Consider the following 17,520-nt stretch of genomic DNA (forward strand, 5'->3'; position numbering starts at 1 on the left):
TGAAAATAGTTTTGTAGTATTTAATTAGTTATCTAATGGTCTCTAGGTACATGTAAAATGTTTTTCAACTGTCTTAGAGAATTTGACACAAAATTTGTTTTTGAAAGTAGTTACATTCTTTACCAAAGATCATGTTAAGTATAAATTATGTCAAGATTTTGACAATAGATATTAATGTGAATTCATCGTTTATATCTATTGTTGGGATTAAAATATTAATAATGTACTATTTACTAAAGAAACCAAGCATTAATAATATGTGGACATTATAAATATACAAATCGAGTTTAACTAGAAATAAGAAATAAACTAGATACTAAATGTTCAAATAGCAGAACTTAACTTTAAAATTTTGCCAGATCTCAATAGACTTCCCTAGAAAAGTATTCTCATTTTATTGTTCCTTTTCATTTAACTTAATTAATTTTATTAAACTGTTGCTGACTATTGATTTCTGTAGGAACCATGTTACGTGCTGTGTCTGCCAAGAGAATAAAGCCATCAGTTCTATGGTGGGGAGCATAAGGGACCAAGGGTCTCAGCTGCTGTGCTTTGAGATCTATAGCTGTATTTGTGACATGACCATGTTTTCCACAGGCTGCTCCAAGCCAAGGCTTGAGTATTGCACTATTAGTAAAGCAGCCCCATTTCTACTGGGTGAGGCTTTGATATATGGAATTTTAGCCTAAGGCTTCCAGCAGCATTAAATTCTAGCAGAAGGTTAAATCTACCTTCAATTCTATGGCAGTCTAAGAAAGTTACTCAAACTAACTTCCTTTCTTCCCATTCTTCCTCATACAGAGACATGCACCAGGGTCAGACAGCTCTCCCAATCTTGACCAGCTTGCTCATTTATTCTCACAGGTGTTTCTCCTATAAATTTCATGTACTGTGCTTGGTGTCTGCTTCTCAAAGGACTCAGAGTAAGATGCATGCATATAAATGATACATAAAGATACTATCTGATTACAATTAGCCATATTACGAATGCGACAAATTTTCAAAAGAAAAAATAAATTATTAACCAAGATGTTCAGTCTTCACAATAAACAATCAAAATGAGACTGTCCTTTGGCAACTCTCATTCATGCTATTGAAACTGGCCAAGGAATATAACACTTTGTACTTCTACCATACAGAAACAAGTGGGCCTCTCCAAATGAATCAAAACAGGTTTTTAAACTTTTTATTTTCTAATTATGCAAGTAAGCATGGCATGGTTTTTTCATTTACACATGACTTTGTACATGCTATTTCCTCTATCTGTAATACATTCCCTGATATTTTCCCCTTGTTTGTTGGCAAACTGTTACTATGTAACTTTCTATAGTTGTCTCAGGGTAACAGTGATTAATACACATTCTCTAACAGAGGCCAGCAAAAAAGATACTTACTGTTAAATGGAGGTCAAAGATTTAAGAACATGTCTCTATGAGGCCAGCAGTTAGGCAGAGGATGCGGCAGAATGCTGCCGGTTGGCAGGACAACTTCGCCAGTCCCTGAGCCCCGTAAGAGCAGGCACCTGCTGCTGCTGAACTTTAAAATTGGATGAAGACCTAGACAAGTCCTTTCTTCAGCTTCTTCCTTCCATTCTCAAGGGATTTACATACCCTCCTAGAGTCTTCCAACTATGGCAGAATTCGGATATTGCCCACTTTTCTAACGTAACAAGCTTTAAATGTTCCTGAGTATTTAGTTGGGAAGGGGTGTGCTTATGTTCAATTTTCTGAGTACACTCTCTGCTAGCATTTTCGTATTCCAAACGTTATTCTGTTTTTTCAAAACCCATGGTATGCCTCACTGCAACTTACCACATCTTTTCTGAATTCTCCAGAATGGTTGTATCCTTCACTTCTGCTAGAGCTATCCTTTAGTGCATAGAGCTATCTTGACACTATGTCTGTTATAGAACTTATCATAATCATTAAACTATGTTTATATATTGACCTATTTTACTAGATTATGAAGAACTTGAGAGCCAGTCTTCATTAGAACATATCTATTAATGATTTCTTTATCAGACCTATCTATACCTATGCTTATCTGCAGAGGGTCAGATTGAGTCTGTTAAAAAATTGGGATATTGCGATTATTCAGAATGATTAGAATTATTAGCTCTTGAGAGATCTTGAGATAGACCAAAGTAAAATATTTTCCGAAGTAGTTCCAAGATGGCAGAGGAAAGTTGTCAACATGTTTCCGAGTAACTTGTACTGCTTCTAATGACTATATTCAATCATTCCCTTATTGAGCAGGCTGAATTTGTTTCACATGCCAGGCAATGAACTAAATGTTGGCAATAACAATACAACAATTATGATTCTATTATTAAGGACTTTATTCTCCTGGTAAAGACAAATATGTTAATAAATACTTTTTGAAAAACAAATTCTGCTACCATACAAATTTGTATAGAATTCTATGAGAATATATTTTTGAGGGGCTGTATATGTCCAACAGAAGGAATTAGAAGTAGAAGCATTGCAGCTTGGCAGGGTAGGTGCTGTGAGCAGTTTGTCTGAAGCACAAAATGAATATTAAAAAGTAGCAGCTGGTAAGGATGACGAGACTGAAAGAGGCTCCGTCATAAATGACCTTAATCTCATGAGAAGTATCCTGTTATTTTTTTTAAAGATAGTGGGTATTATTGTCATACTGGAATCAGTGACTTTCTTCTAAATGCAATGAATAATAGAGACAATTACATTAGCATACATTTTGGCAGCAGAATAGACAGCATTTATTGATCTTGTAAAAGTGGGGAGTGAGATGGTTCATGAGTTGTCCAAATGGAAGCAGAAGTCAGTTGTTGGAACTGGGCCTGGAGAAGAAGGTGCTTGTTGAGGTTTTCAGTGAGTAATTGTCGCTAACGGGGTGGCTTAGATGCTGTTAGATAAAAGCATTTGTTAGGTAACAGCGGATGAGAAGTGTTGAGTGATACAATGAAGATAGAGGGTTACGTATTTCTAAAGTGGATGCTTTTTTTTTCTTGTGTTGGTGGAGAACCTATGGTCTGTAAATGAGTGCGTGAGCAGAAATTATGAAGGCAAAACAATGCCCTCCCTCCCCCCACACCCGTAAAGGCAGTTTGTAATGAGAACACCAGGCATCTGCGCAACACCAGCCTTCAGCAAGGAAAATGATTCACTAAAGGCAAAGAAGGTGAAGAAAAATACTGGTAAATGTCTGTGGATGTAAGGAAATTTAACTCAAATAGCTGTCTGTAATGTCGAGGAATCTGAAGTGAGATAATGTTGAAGTCATCATAAAGCCATTTGGCCATTTGAGGGTTTTTTCAGATTTATCTTTAAATGGGCAAAAGTCTACATTTACTATGTTTTTGCTTTTGTGTCCATAATGTACCAGAAAAAAATAACATTTGCTATTTAGAAATAAGTGAGCAGCTTATTGTACTGAATGTATTGAAGTGAAGTGAATTCAACAAATGCATTTTATCTAACATCTTTCATATGTTGCCTTATAATTCTTTTTTTTATCTCTTACTGATGATAAAAAAATAGGCTGCTCAGTTATGCCTGATGGCTACAGAAGAGTATTTTTCCAATGTTCCATGAAAAAAAATTATAAAAGCATAAAGAACACCAGGGATTATTTTTAGTTCTACAATTCCTAAGTCTAAAGAACAAAAGATAATTGAATTGAATTAAAATATATCATTACTGGACAAGGATTCAAAAGTAAAATTAAATTGATGAATACTCTTACAATGAGTTAACTATTATACTCCAGATGGTTGTATCTAATTATCATATGTGAAGTAATGTTTTGAAGAAGCAAGCAATCTATTCTGATATAAGATTAAAAATTAAAATCTATTTTATAGTTATTCCTTACTTTCATTCATGAAATGGCAATATATATTCTATCCTTTCCAAAGCCTATGCTAGTAATATTTGATAGTGAGTATAAATATTGAACACAGAGTATTCAATAGGCTGGCAATTATGAAAGAAGCTCTTAGGTGAGGATGAAAATAAGGAGTGAGCATGCTTATTTTCTACTGGAAGTAACTTACCCATTGAAAATGCCGAACATGGTGCTGCCCAATTATTATAAAACACATATTAATTGATTCAATGTTCTATCATATGAAGCTATTTTTTGCACATTAATAATGGGTATCTCTCAAAAAAAATCCCATGAAACAAATTTCGGGTATATATATCTGACCAAATAGTAGTTCAGCATCTCTCCACAAAACAAACACACAGAAAGTTACTAGGTAAACCAAGCAAAGGCAAATTTCAAGTGGCGGTGAGTGTGTGTGTGCGCTGGGGGGGCGGGGGAGTCAGGAGCATGGAGGGCACTCAACTTTGTTCCACCGACAATGTCACTTTGTACATAAGTTCCACATATTAATGACTGTGTGACTGTAAGTAAGCCATTTAGTTCTCTGTGAGTCTGTTTCTTAATTTGTGAAATGAGACTAGTATGGTAAATGAGACCTTAATAATAGGTTAAGAGAGGCAAAGAATAAAACACTGCCTTGCACAGATTGAACACGTAATAATGACCAGTGGTTTGTGAAGTGATGTTAAAACTACCTGACAGTAGATAGGGTGCAAGCACCAACCATCAGACTGCATGAGAACCTGGCATACAGTTGTTCAGTACCAGCCCTGATTGTTTAATACACACACATATCGCTCGTGTAAAATATATGAACGTACAGGGTGACTTGAAACCAATTAACACATTCAAAATTATATTACTCAGAATTAAGTTGTCACCAAGTTGTAGAGATAATCCTTTTGCACATCTAAGGACTGTTTCAGGGAAGTTCTCCAGGTAACAGCCACAGCGAACTGGCTCAGATATGACTCACTAACTCATGCATGCCATGATCTGGAATAACTCTCTATGAGTGATTGAAGATGTGTTATTGACATTTTCAGAAGCTGCAGGTCCTAACAGAAACAAGGAATGTCAAACAGCGCAATATCTGCTAATACTATTAGAGTTAACAGAGAAGAAGATGACTGTGCAGGTCTTCTTACAATGACAAGACTACTTCTGATGTCATGTTTCCTTTTTAGGCTGAAAAAAGAATAGCTGCAATGTTCCATAGAAGGCACTAAAAATAAACATATCATAACTGAACATGTGAGGGGTTCACTAACATTTGGATCTTTTTTCTATTCATACTTTTTTGCAGAGAACACAATGAGAGTAATCACAAATCTGGACTTGTTGATGAAGTGTTTATTTTCTTTCCCTTTACACCTACAGGAAAGTCTGTGACAACAGAATTTTTTTTCCCCAACAGAATGAGGTTCTGCCTTTTTTGCTATTGCTGCTCTGAGTTTCCTAGTGAGCGTCCACAGTGCTGGTGGTTTGCTCATTCTGTTCAAAACACTGACCTGCCTCTGGACCTGCCAGAGATCACATTGCAGTGACTTCTCATTTTAGAGATTTCTGTTTTTAAAATATTTTCCTTTCAGCCTTGAAGAAATGAAGGTCTCTATTGGTTGTGATTTCAACCACTAATGGTATTCTACTTCAAAGAATCTGAGTTGAACTAGACTGTAGGATTGACATTTACAGTGGCACATACTGACATGAGAGAAATAACTGTGAGCTATTCTTCATTAACTTATTTTAGGTACATACTGATATTCCTAATAATGTGACTAATAAAGTTGGAAAGTGTTCTAACATTTACCTGCCTGCTGGTCGTTAGGTAATAAGCGTGCAAGTATATCATTTGATTACTGATGTACCTTATGTACTGACATTTAAAAACATTCTCCAGTATTCCACTTGACAGGTATTTATTTAGAGTTCTTCCATGTAATCTTTGTTACAGAGTATTTTTTCTCTAAATATTTCTGACCAGAGATAAGGCATTCAGTAGTGCTAACCACAGGAGTTGTATGAATCATCAGGGCTCATGACTAAAAAAAAAGCAACAGCAAAAACTGTCATTGGTTTTGACCTCTCCTTGAATTGATTTGCTGAAGAGCATGGTTTGCTTTCCCTTCAGCACCAATGTTAGAACTCCAAATTAGAATGAACAAATAAACTTCCTGATCTTTATAAGTTACTGAATAAATATACCAAAGTCAGCTGCAGATGATACTGTTCTTCATGGTGTTACAATGTGATAAATTCCATTTTAAAAAAGAATTGCATTACCAGCAGTCGAAGAATTTCATAAACCCGTCTAGCATGTTGCTTATTTATTTTGAACTTCTCTTACAATACAGAAACTATAGGTTGGATATTAAAAGAAGACTAATTAGCCCATATAAGAAAAAGCAGAGAGATCTTGCTAAAATGAGAAAATGTCTCAGACCAGAAGAACTGACAAACCAGATGAACCAAATAGAAATAAGCATGCAACATGAACAGCTGGAAGAAAGCTTTCTGGAACTTGTGGAAGATTACCGACGTGTTATTGAACGCCTTGCTCAAGAGTAAAGATTATACTATTCTGTACAGGAAGTTTTGCAAATTTCTGTACATAGTGTGGAAAATCTGTGATGACTTTAATTTTCAAATCTTGTAACATTTGTTTACATTAAAAGTTGTCTATCTTAAAAAAAAAAAAAGAATTGCACTCTTTGGAGAAATATTAGCCATAGGGTGGATAGGCTTCTAATTTACCTAGAAACCGTACCAATTCAACATTGTTGTAAACTAAGTTTACATCATCATCCCAAGGCAAAAGGAAGGTAGCATTTGTTAATCACCTATTGTGGGCCAGGAACTGCATAAGATCATGCAATCAACTCAAGATAATGTGAAATGGGCTGTATGTATATTTTAGACATAAGGAAACCTAGTTTTATACTTGTTCATTTATGAATAATAGGCTTCCAATCCAAACTCTTTTAAACCAAAAGGAATTTGGGAGCTCATATGGATGGAAATTCTAGAACCAGCTCAATCATAGCTGAAATTTGGCCTACAGTAATGTAACCATAACTCATTTTTTCTTAATCTACTGGCTCTGCCCTCTTCTGTCCTGGTTTCAGATCTAAGCTTCTAGGTATGAAAATAACTGCTGTATCTCTAGAGCATCTAGACCAGCATACATAGAAAGTATAAGTCTCTTTCCAAGTCCTAGCAAAATGATCATTGCAACATATGGGTTCTGAGTGGGTGACATGCCCATGTCTGAACTAATCGCTGAGGCCATAAAGAATTTGGAAACATATGTATCTATGTCTCTGTCAGGTGCTCTACATCTTCAGTTAATAAGTGAAAAAACTTAGGCAAAAGACATGGACCTAAAAGGAGGGCAGGGTGACTCTCTAGCAGACAAATTGTTAAAAATGTCCATTATACAGTTTAATTTGCTTGATATCATACTATAGGAAGTGGTAGACCTGCATTTGAATCTATATCCTTATAGTTTCAAGGTATGGGTTCTTTCTAAAATTTTCTTCTTTTTACTTTTATTAACTATGGTGATATTTACATTACACTACAGTAAAATAACGCAAAGCTGCATCCAGTTTCCTACTGGAACCTATAATAGTGCCTGGCATGTGAATTGTTGATACTTAATACAACTGTCATGAATACATAAATGAAAATACTAATGACCGTTGTGAGGTTGAGTGGTTAAGCAGAGAGTACTATCATAAATGACAGAGGAATAGAAAAAGTTACATAAATTAGAGAGTGTTTGAATTTGGCCAGAAGACTGTTATAAATTAGGATCTAAATCAGAATCAGAGAGAGCATTTTAGGCTAAATGAAAACCTAAGCGGAAACAGGAAAGTATATCGTTACTCAAGTTCACTTGGCTACACAGGATATGTGCAGATCAGTCTTAGGAGCTAAGACTGCTAAAGAAGGTGGGTTCACTGTAGTTTGGACTTAATCTATATGATAGGAAATATATTCAGTTTCTTTTTTCTTTCTAATGCAGACTTGTATCACCATAGCTATAAACTTAGAAGTAGAATCTAGGAAACAGAATCTCTGTTTGGTGAACTGAAGTATGGAGAAAATTAGAAGTACTGAGAAACAGCGAAGAGTTAATTGCATTAGCAAGGTGAGAGGTAAGGGAGTTCAGTTTAGGACTGTGTTTATGAGACGAGAGGAACAGATTAATAAACAGCCCTTATGAAGTTAGACATGAGGAGACAGCAGAGTTCACAGCAGGGTCTGCAGGGACTATAGAGAGCATTCCATATTTTTTCTGTCCCTTCTAAAATCATTTACCTTTGGAACAGGAAAATCAAACTGATCTAGGTGATATTAACTGCATTAGAGGTCTTAGAGGAGCTGAAGAGCTACTTTCCAGTCTAGGTCTTTTTGAGTCTCAACCACAAATGAAAAATAATGAAAACCAAAATGCCAAAAGTACTCCATTTAAGGAAATTTTGGCACATTTTATAAAATTCAGCTTTAAGATAAGCCTTGAAGGGTTTTTTAGGTAGACAATGAAGAAACAAGGCATTCTCCAAATAAATGCAGATAGGCAAGGAAATATGACGTAGGTCTGCTGAGAGGAGTCAAGTTCTGTTGTAGCAGAGGTACGTTAAAGTAAGAGAAGGAAATGTTTTAATTTGAGGGGCACATCAGTCATTAGGTTTCACCCTGAAGGTAAAAAAATAACTTGAATACTATAATGTATTAAATGTTAAGCCTCTGGGTTTAGACAGAACTCAGTTGATTATAGATGGTTCCAATATTTCTTAGTTAAGTGATTCACCATATGTAGAATAGGGATGAAAATTTATGTAGCTGCCAGTTTTAAATAAGGCAGTGTATAAAAAAATCCTTAGCTTACTGTCTGGCATAGAGTAGGTGTTCAATGTTTCTTAATTCCTACTAACATATCATATAAGAATTATAGTAATAAGAACAAAAACTCCAGCCAAGCAATACAACCTCAAAGCAAATAATACAGTAGAGTCAGACTTGACTTTAGGAAATCAGACCTAAGTTCCTATATTAAAATGAGAAAATTACAGAGAACCACTTTAAATGACTTGCTTATATGTAGGACAAGAGGAAAATTAGAATTACTGATGCAACTATTAAACAGTATGAATAAGTGGTAGCTTATTTCCTGTATTTCCAGTAAATTTCCCATATACCTGGTCTGCTTTTCCATAACATGATCATTTCTACATTTTCTGCTGAAGTTCAAATTCTTGATATAATTTTGTGCATGGCTTAGAAATTATTCTGAGTTTAGCATAATAAAACATTAATTTGTAAACGTTAATTTAAAATTAAATTATAAACTCATACTAAAAATTTAATGCTGTTCTTTATGTTTCACTTAAATAAATACAATGAGGAAAAATCTTTACCCGATAAATTTGAATTTTTAATAATGACCATATGAATCAAAAAAATAAATATAATTTATCTCCCTCTGTAAACCCAAATATTAAGGTAATTAGCAAACTTTTCAAATAATCTAACATTTTAGAAGATGGCAAAATGAATTAATTTGAAATTAAATAAAGGGTAGAAGTACCAAAATGTTTATCAACATATCTTAATTTTAGTTTGGCAAGGCACAGGTCAGATTCAGGAAATGAAAAATGTAATAAATTGGTTAACCTCTATTTTCATAAGTTCTTTGATAATGATAACAACCATACAGTATGTCCCTTAATTCACAAGGCATAAAATGTTATCAAAACAATGTACATCTCAAATGATTTATATCTGTTCTAGTTTTATTTTTTTAAAAGTGACTTGTATGCAACAGAATTTCTTCGAATTAGATTGCATTATTTCCCAGTGTGAAAAATAATTTGGAGGGAAGAAGAGGTTTTTGATATTAAAAATTGCCAAGCAGATTAAAGCTGTATGCAAGATGTCAGGGAGGCATGTTTAGGCAATATAAAGATAAATGTATCTATTCTCTTTTAAAAATATTTCTTATCATCGTCTTCCTATGTAAACTAATAATCTGTTTTCAAATTATTTTCATATATCAATTAAAAGCATCAAGTTTTTCAATAAAAGATGTTCAGAAGTTCAAAATACTCTATTTGATATTAGTACAACTAAAATTTAAACAATATATACTTTAATGAATTAAAAACATGTTTCCTATTACTCAAAATTAGTGATATCCTGATTAGCATTATTTTGAGAGAAAAAATCTAGGTTATTTTAGGATTTTCTTGGCTTAGTTACATAGATTACTCACTACTTTCATAGCATATGCAGATCCAGGCTCCCTTTTGTTTCAAAGAAACTAAAACCTGTATTTATGTATTCAAAATTACATAAGCATTAAAAGACACTTCTACATCATGGTAAAAACTGACTGTAATTTTATACTGTTCTTCTTGAAAATCAGTTGTCAATATAGGAAAAAATCTATAAATATGTCAATATCCCTCCCCTTCTACAAAAAAAAAAAAGAAACAAAAGAGAGAGAGAAGAAAAAAAAGAAAGGAAAAATTTCATAAAAATGATAATCTTTCATAGGAAAAACATTCAACTAACCTCAATCTAAACAAATACAGGGGAGATTTTAAGTATAATTAACCCAACTAACAAGTTTTAAGAGATACATATGGCAACTGTCATTTTTATTTCCCCTGAAGCTATTTTAATACATTTTGTGAGATGTGTATTCATCAAGGATTAAAACCTGGCAATTCACTGTATAATGTTCTAAATACACTATTGTGGTTATGTTGAATATTTCTCATGACTGATGACAGGTTAGACTTCATAAGCAGTTTCTCCTTGTATCTATAAATTTGGTGGGTTTCTCTTACAGTTAATTTTAAAGGCTTTCTGACTCATGTATTTCATTTTTTTGCTTGAACCAAATTTTAAAAAACTTTGAAACCTGGCATTTTGCTGCATGATTTCTTTTTCAAAAAAGGAAGCAAGAATGAGACCACTGTAACATAACAAGGGAATGTTAACAAGTGAACATTCTTAAGTTAATTACAGTGAAAAGAAGGAATCTATTTGTCTAAATATTATTTGATTGACTCATAACAACCAATTTCTTTTTCCTACATGGTTAGCCATAGTGAGGCTACATCTACAGATTTACAATGAATTAAAATGGTGAAAAATATTGACTCAGGTGGATTCACAGTGTATAGTTTTTATAGCCTCAAATCATTATAAAGACAGAGAATATCAGTGCCACCGATGTTGTCCATCTAAACACCACCCCCCACGACACACCATCACTGCTTTTACATTTAAATGTACTTTGCTTTTATGGTCAAACAAAATTGAGAAGTAATGTATACATAAAATAAGCATTTATCTATATTCACAGAAAATTTCCAAATGTTCTACTGACCATATTCATTAATTTATGCATATGTTCTTCATGATAAAATCACTTATTTAATACTGTTACTTTATTGAGCCACAATTGGAGTCTTTTATTTGAAAGAGTTTTTGTTATGTTATGATGCTCATATTTAAAGTTTTAGAATTTTAATAAAACATTTTATCAGGAAAAACTTATGAATTCATAAAATAAAATGCTGTGGTAAAATTTATGGTCCTCTTTCCACAGAAAAATGATAAATCCACTTAAAGATAGAAAGAATTTGAAAGCTCAATGTACATTATTCATTTGTATGCACATTACATGAGAACTAGTTAATGCCTTCTATACTTGATTCAAAATATTATATTCTAATCTATTAAATGTATATATGAAATCAGTTATGCAATGTACACATTAAATTCATATAAGAAATTGTTTGGGGCAGAGCCAAGATGACGGCGTGAGTAGGACAGTGGGAATCTCCTCCCAAAAACATATATACTTTTGAAAATACAACAAACACAACTAGCCCTAAAAGAGAGACCAGAAGACGCAGGACAGTGGCCAGACTGCAGGTACACCAGCGAGAACCCAGCGACTGGTGAAAGGGGTAAGATACAAGCCCCGGCCCGGCGGGACCCGAGCGCCCCTCCCCCCAGCTCCCGGCGGGAGACGAATAGGCAGAGCGGGAGGGAGACGGAGCCCAGGACTGCTAAACACCCAGCCCTAGCCATCCACACCAGAGCGCAGACACAGTGCATGCGTGGGGTCCTGGATACTAGGTAAACAGGACAGTAAGACCTGTGAGCGGATCCTGCAGCCGGTGCTCCTGGGATAAAGAAAAGTGAGTGCTTTTTGAAAGTCTTAAAGGGACAGGGACCCCACAGCTGGACGGAAGCATCCAGGGACACAGTCCAGCAGCTGGAAATTCCAGGGAACTCCGGGAGCACTAACCCCCTGGGCAACAGCTCTGAGACCCCTCACAGAGGTAAACAGCCAAACAACTCCCCCGTCCATTACACCTCCGGGGCCCTGCCATAGCAGAACAGCAGCCTGAGGCTGGCCACGCCCAAAGCAAGGGAGCTTCCTCCATACCGGCCCGGCAAGATACAGAGACCCAGTCTACACGCAATTGCCAAACACAAGCCACTAGGGGTCGCAGTTGTCCCAGTAAAGTAAGGCCAGGAGCAAGTGGAAAGTCTTGGCTCTCCCAGCTGACAGACTAGTCAAAAGCAAACCACTGCACCTATCAACATGATCAGGCAAAAAAATTTGATCCAGACAAGACTAAACCAGACATCTTCGACATCTGCTACCTCTTCTTCTGAGAAGGAACCTGGGGAGATAGATTTAACCAGTCTTCCTGAAAAAGAATTCAAAACAAAAGTCATAACCATGCTGATGGACTTGCAGAGAAATATGCAAGAACTAAGGAAGGAGAATTCAGAAATAAAACAAGCTCTGGAAGGACTTCAAAGCAGAATGGACGAGATGCAAGAGACCATTAATGGACTAGAAAACAGAGAACAGGAACGCAGAGAAGCTGATGCAGAGAGAGATAAAAGGATCTCCAGGAATGAAAGAATTCTAAGAGAGCTGAGTGACCAATCGAAAAGGAACAATATACGAATTATAGGTATACCAGAAGAAGTAGAGAGAGAAAAGGGGATAGAAAATGTCTTTGAAGAAATAATTGCCGAAAACTTCCCCAAACTAGGGGAAGAAATGGCCTCTCAGACCACAGAGGTACACAGAACTCCCATGACAAGGGATCCAAGGAGGGCAACACCAAGACACATAATAATTAAAATGGCAAAGATCAAAGACAAGGACAAAGTATTAAAGGCAGCCAGAGAGAAAAAAAAGGTCACCTACAAAGGAAAACCCATCAGGCTATCATCAGACTTCTCAACAGAAACCCTACAGGCCAGAAGAGAATGGCATGATATACTTAATGCAATGAAACAGAAGGGCCTCGAACCACGGATACTGTATCCAGCACGAATATCATTTAAATATGAAGGAGGGATTAAACAATTCCCAAACAAGCAAAAGTTGAGGGAATTTGCCTCCCACAAACCACCTCTACAGGGTATCCTACAGGGACTGCTCCAGATGGGAGCACTCCTAAAAAGAGCACACAACAAAACACCCAACATATGAAGAAGGGAGGAGGAGGAATAAGAAGGGAGAGAAATAAAGAATCATCAGACTGTGTTTATAATAGCTCAACAAGCGAGTTAAGTTAGACAGTAAGATAGTAAAGAAGCTAACCCTAAACCTTTGGTAACCACAAACTTAAAGCCTGCAATGGCAATAAATTCATACCTTTCAATAATCACCCTAAATTTAAATGGACTGAATGCACCAATCAAAAGACACAGAGTAATAGAATGGATAAAAAAGCAAGATCCATCCATATGCTGCTTACAAGAGACGCACCTCAAACCCAAAGACGTGCACAGACTTAAAGTCAAGGGATGGAAAAAGATATTTCAAGCAAACAACAGAGAGAAGAAAGCAGGTGTTGCAATTCTGGTATCAGACAAAACAGACTTCAAAATAAAGAAAGTAACAAAAGACAAAGAAGGACATTACATAATGATAAAGGGCTCAGTCCATCAAGAGGATACAACCATTATAAATATATATGCACCCAATACAGGAGCACCAACATACCTGAAACAAATATTAACAGAACTAAAGGAGGAAATAGAATGCAATGCATTCATTCTAGGAGACTTCAACACACCACTCACTCCAAAGAGCAGATCCACCAGACAGGAAATAAGTAAGAACACAGAGGCACTGAACAACACACTAGAACAGAAGGACCTAATAGACATCTACAGAACTCTACATCCAAAAGCAACAGGATACACATTCTTCTCAAGTGCACATGGAACATTCTCCAGAATAGACCACATACTAGGACACAAAAAGAGCCTCAGTAAATTCCAAAAGATTGAAACCCTACCAAACAACTTTTCAGACCACAAAGGCATTAAACTAGAAATAAACTGTTCAAAGAAAGCAAAAAGGCTCACAAACACATGGAGGCTAAACAACACGCTCCTAAATAATCAATGGATCAATGACCAAATCAAAATGGAGATACAGCAATATATGGAAACAAATGACAACAACAACACTAAGCCCCAACTTCTGTGGGATACAGCAAAAGCATTCTTAAGAGGAAAGTATACAGCAATCCAAGCATATTTTAAAAAGGAAGAGCAATCCCAAATGAATGGTCTAATGTCACAATTATCGAAATTGGAAAAAGAAGAACAAATGAGGCCTAAGGTCAGCAGAAGGAGGGACATAATAAAGATCAGAGAAGAAATAAATAAAATTGAGAAGAATAAAACAATAGCAAAAATCAATGAAACCAAGAGCTGGTTCTTTGAGAAAATAAACAAAATAGATAAGCCTCTAGCCAGACTTATTAAGAGGAAAAGAGAGTCAACACAAATCAACAGTATCAGAAATGAGAAAGGAAAAATCACGACGGACCCTGCAGAAATACAAAGAATTATTAGAGACTACTATGAAAACCTATATGCTAACAAGCGGGGAAACCTAGGAGTAATGGACAACTTCCTAGAAAAATACAACCTTCCAAGACTGACCCAAAAAGAAACAGAAAATCTAAACAGACCAATTACCAGCAATGAAATTGAAGCAGTAATCAAAAAACTACCAAAGAACAAAACCCCCGGGCCAGATGGATTTACCTCCGAATTTTATCAGACATACAGGGAAGACATAATACCCATTCTCCTTAAAGTTATCCAAGAAATAGAAGAGGAGGGGATACACCCAAACTCATTCTATGAAGCTAACATCACCCTAATACCAAAACTAGGCAAAGACACCACCAAAAAAGAAAACTACAGACCAATATCCCTGATGAACGTAGACGCAAAAATACTCAACAAAATTTTAGCAAACCGAATTCAAAAATACATCAAAACCATCGTACACCATGACCAAGTGGGATTCATCCCAGGGATGCATGGATGGCACAACATTCGAAAGTCCATCAATATCATCCACCACATCAACAAAAAGAAAGACAAAAACCACATGATCATCTCCATAGATGCTGAAAAAGCATTTGACAAAGTTCAACATCCATTCATGATAAAAACTCTCAGGAAAATGGGAATAGAGGGCAAGTACCTCAACATAATAAAGGCCATCTATGAAAAACCCACAGCCAACATTATATTGAATAGCGAGAAGCTGAAAGCATTTCCGCTGAGATCGGGAACTAGACAGGGATGCCCACTCTCCCCACTGTTATTTAACATAGTACTGGAGGTCCTACCCACGGCAATCAGACAAAACAAAAAAATACAAGGAATCCAGATTGGCAAAGAAGAAGTTAAACTGTCACTATTTGCAGATGACATGATACTGTACATAAAAAACCCTAAAGACTCCACCCCAGAACTACTAGAACTGATATCGGAATACAGCAAAGTTGCAGGATACAAAATCAACACACAGAAATCTGTGGCTTTCCTATATACCAACAATGAACCAACAGAAAGAGAAATCAGGAAAACAACTCCATTCACAATTGCATAAAAAAAAATAAAATACCTAGGAATAAACCTAACCAAAGAAGTGAAAGACTTATATTCTGAAAACTACAAGTCACTCTTAAAAGAAATTAAAGGGGACAGTAACAGATGGAAATGCATCCCATGCTCATGGCTAGGAAGAATTAATATCGTCAAAATGGCCATCCTGCCCAAAGCAATATACAGATTTGATGCAATCCCTATGAAACTACCAGCAACATTCTTCAATGAAAAGGAACAAATAATTCAAAAATTCATATGGAACCACCAAAGACCCCAAATAGCCAACGCAATCCTGAGAAAGAAGAATAAAGTAGGGGGGATCTCACTCCCCAACTTCAAGCTCTATTATAAAACCATAGTAATCAAGACAATTTGGTACTGGCACAAAAACAGAGCCACAGACCAATGGAACAGACTAGACAATCCAGACATTAACCCAGACATATATGGTCAATTAATATTTGATAAAGGAGCCACGGACATACAATGGCGAAATGAGAGTCTCTTCAACAGATGGTGCTGGCAAAACTGGACAGCTACATGTAGGAGAATGAAACTGGACCATTGTCTAACCCCATATACAAAAGTAAACTCAAAATGGATCAAAGACCTGAATGTAAGTCACGAAACCATTAAACTCTTGGAAGAAAACATAGGCAAAAACCTCTTGGACATAAACATGAGTGACCTCTTCTTGAACATATCTCCCCGGGCAAGGTAAACAACAGCAAAAATGAACAAGTGGGACTATATTAAGCTGAAAAGCTTCTGTACAGCAAAAGATACCATCAATAGAACAAAAAGGAACCCTACAGTATGGGAGAATATCTTTGAAAATGACACATCCGATAAAGGCTTGACGTCCAGAATATATAAAGAGCTCACACGCCTCAACAAACAAAAAACAAATAACCCAATTAAAAAATGGGCAAAGGAACTGAACAGACGGTTCTCCAAAAAAGAAATACAGATGGCCAACAGACACATGAAAAGATGCTCCACATCGCTAATTATCAGAGAAATGCAAATTAAAACTACAATGAGGTATCACCTCACACCAGTAAGGATGGCTGCCATCCAAAAGACAAACAACAACAAATGTTGGCGAGGCTGTGAAGAAAGGGGAACCCTCCTACACTGCTGGTGGGAATGTAAACTTGTTCAACCATTGTGGAAAGCAGTATGGAGGTACATCAAAATGCTCAAAACAGATATACCATTTGACCCAGGAATTGCACTCCTAGGAATTTACCCTACGAATGCAGCAATCAAGTATGAGAAAGACCAATGTACCCCTATGTTTATCGCAGCACTATTTTCAATAGCCAAGAATTGGAAGCAACCTAAATGTCCATTGATAGATGAATGGATAAAGAAGATGTGGTACGTATACACAATGGAATACTACTCAGCCATAAGAAAAGGGCAAAACCAACCATTTGCAGCAACATGGATGGAGCTGGAGGGTATTATGCTCAGTGAAACAAGCCAAGCAGAGAAAGAGAAATACCAAATGATTTCACTCATCTGTGGAATATAAGAACAAAGGAAAAACTGATGGAACAAAACAGCAACAGAATCACAGAACTCAAGAATGGACTAACAGGTACCAATGGGAAAGGGACTGCGGAGGATGGGTAGGTAGGGAGGTACAGTTGGGGGGAGAAGTAGGCG

General features: G+C 36.1%; 1 protein-coding gene across 1 annotated transcript in view; it reads right to left on the reverse strand.

Moving 5' to 3' along the window:
- The window catches only part of FSTL5 (follistatin like 5), an 856,022-nt gene that overhangs the window by 46,009 nt on the left and 792,493 nt on the right, over positions 1-17,520 (reverse strand). The window lies entirely within an intron of this gene.

Source organism: Manis pentadactyla, chromosome 1, assembly GCF_030020395.1.
Source record: "Manis pentadactyla isolate mManPen7 chromosome 1, mManPen7.hap1, whole genome shotgun sequence".
NCBI classification, from domain to species: domain Eukaryota; kingdom Metazoa; phylum Chordata; class Mammalia; order Pholidota; family Manidae; genus Manis; species Manis pentadactyla.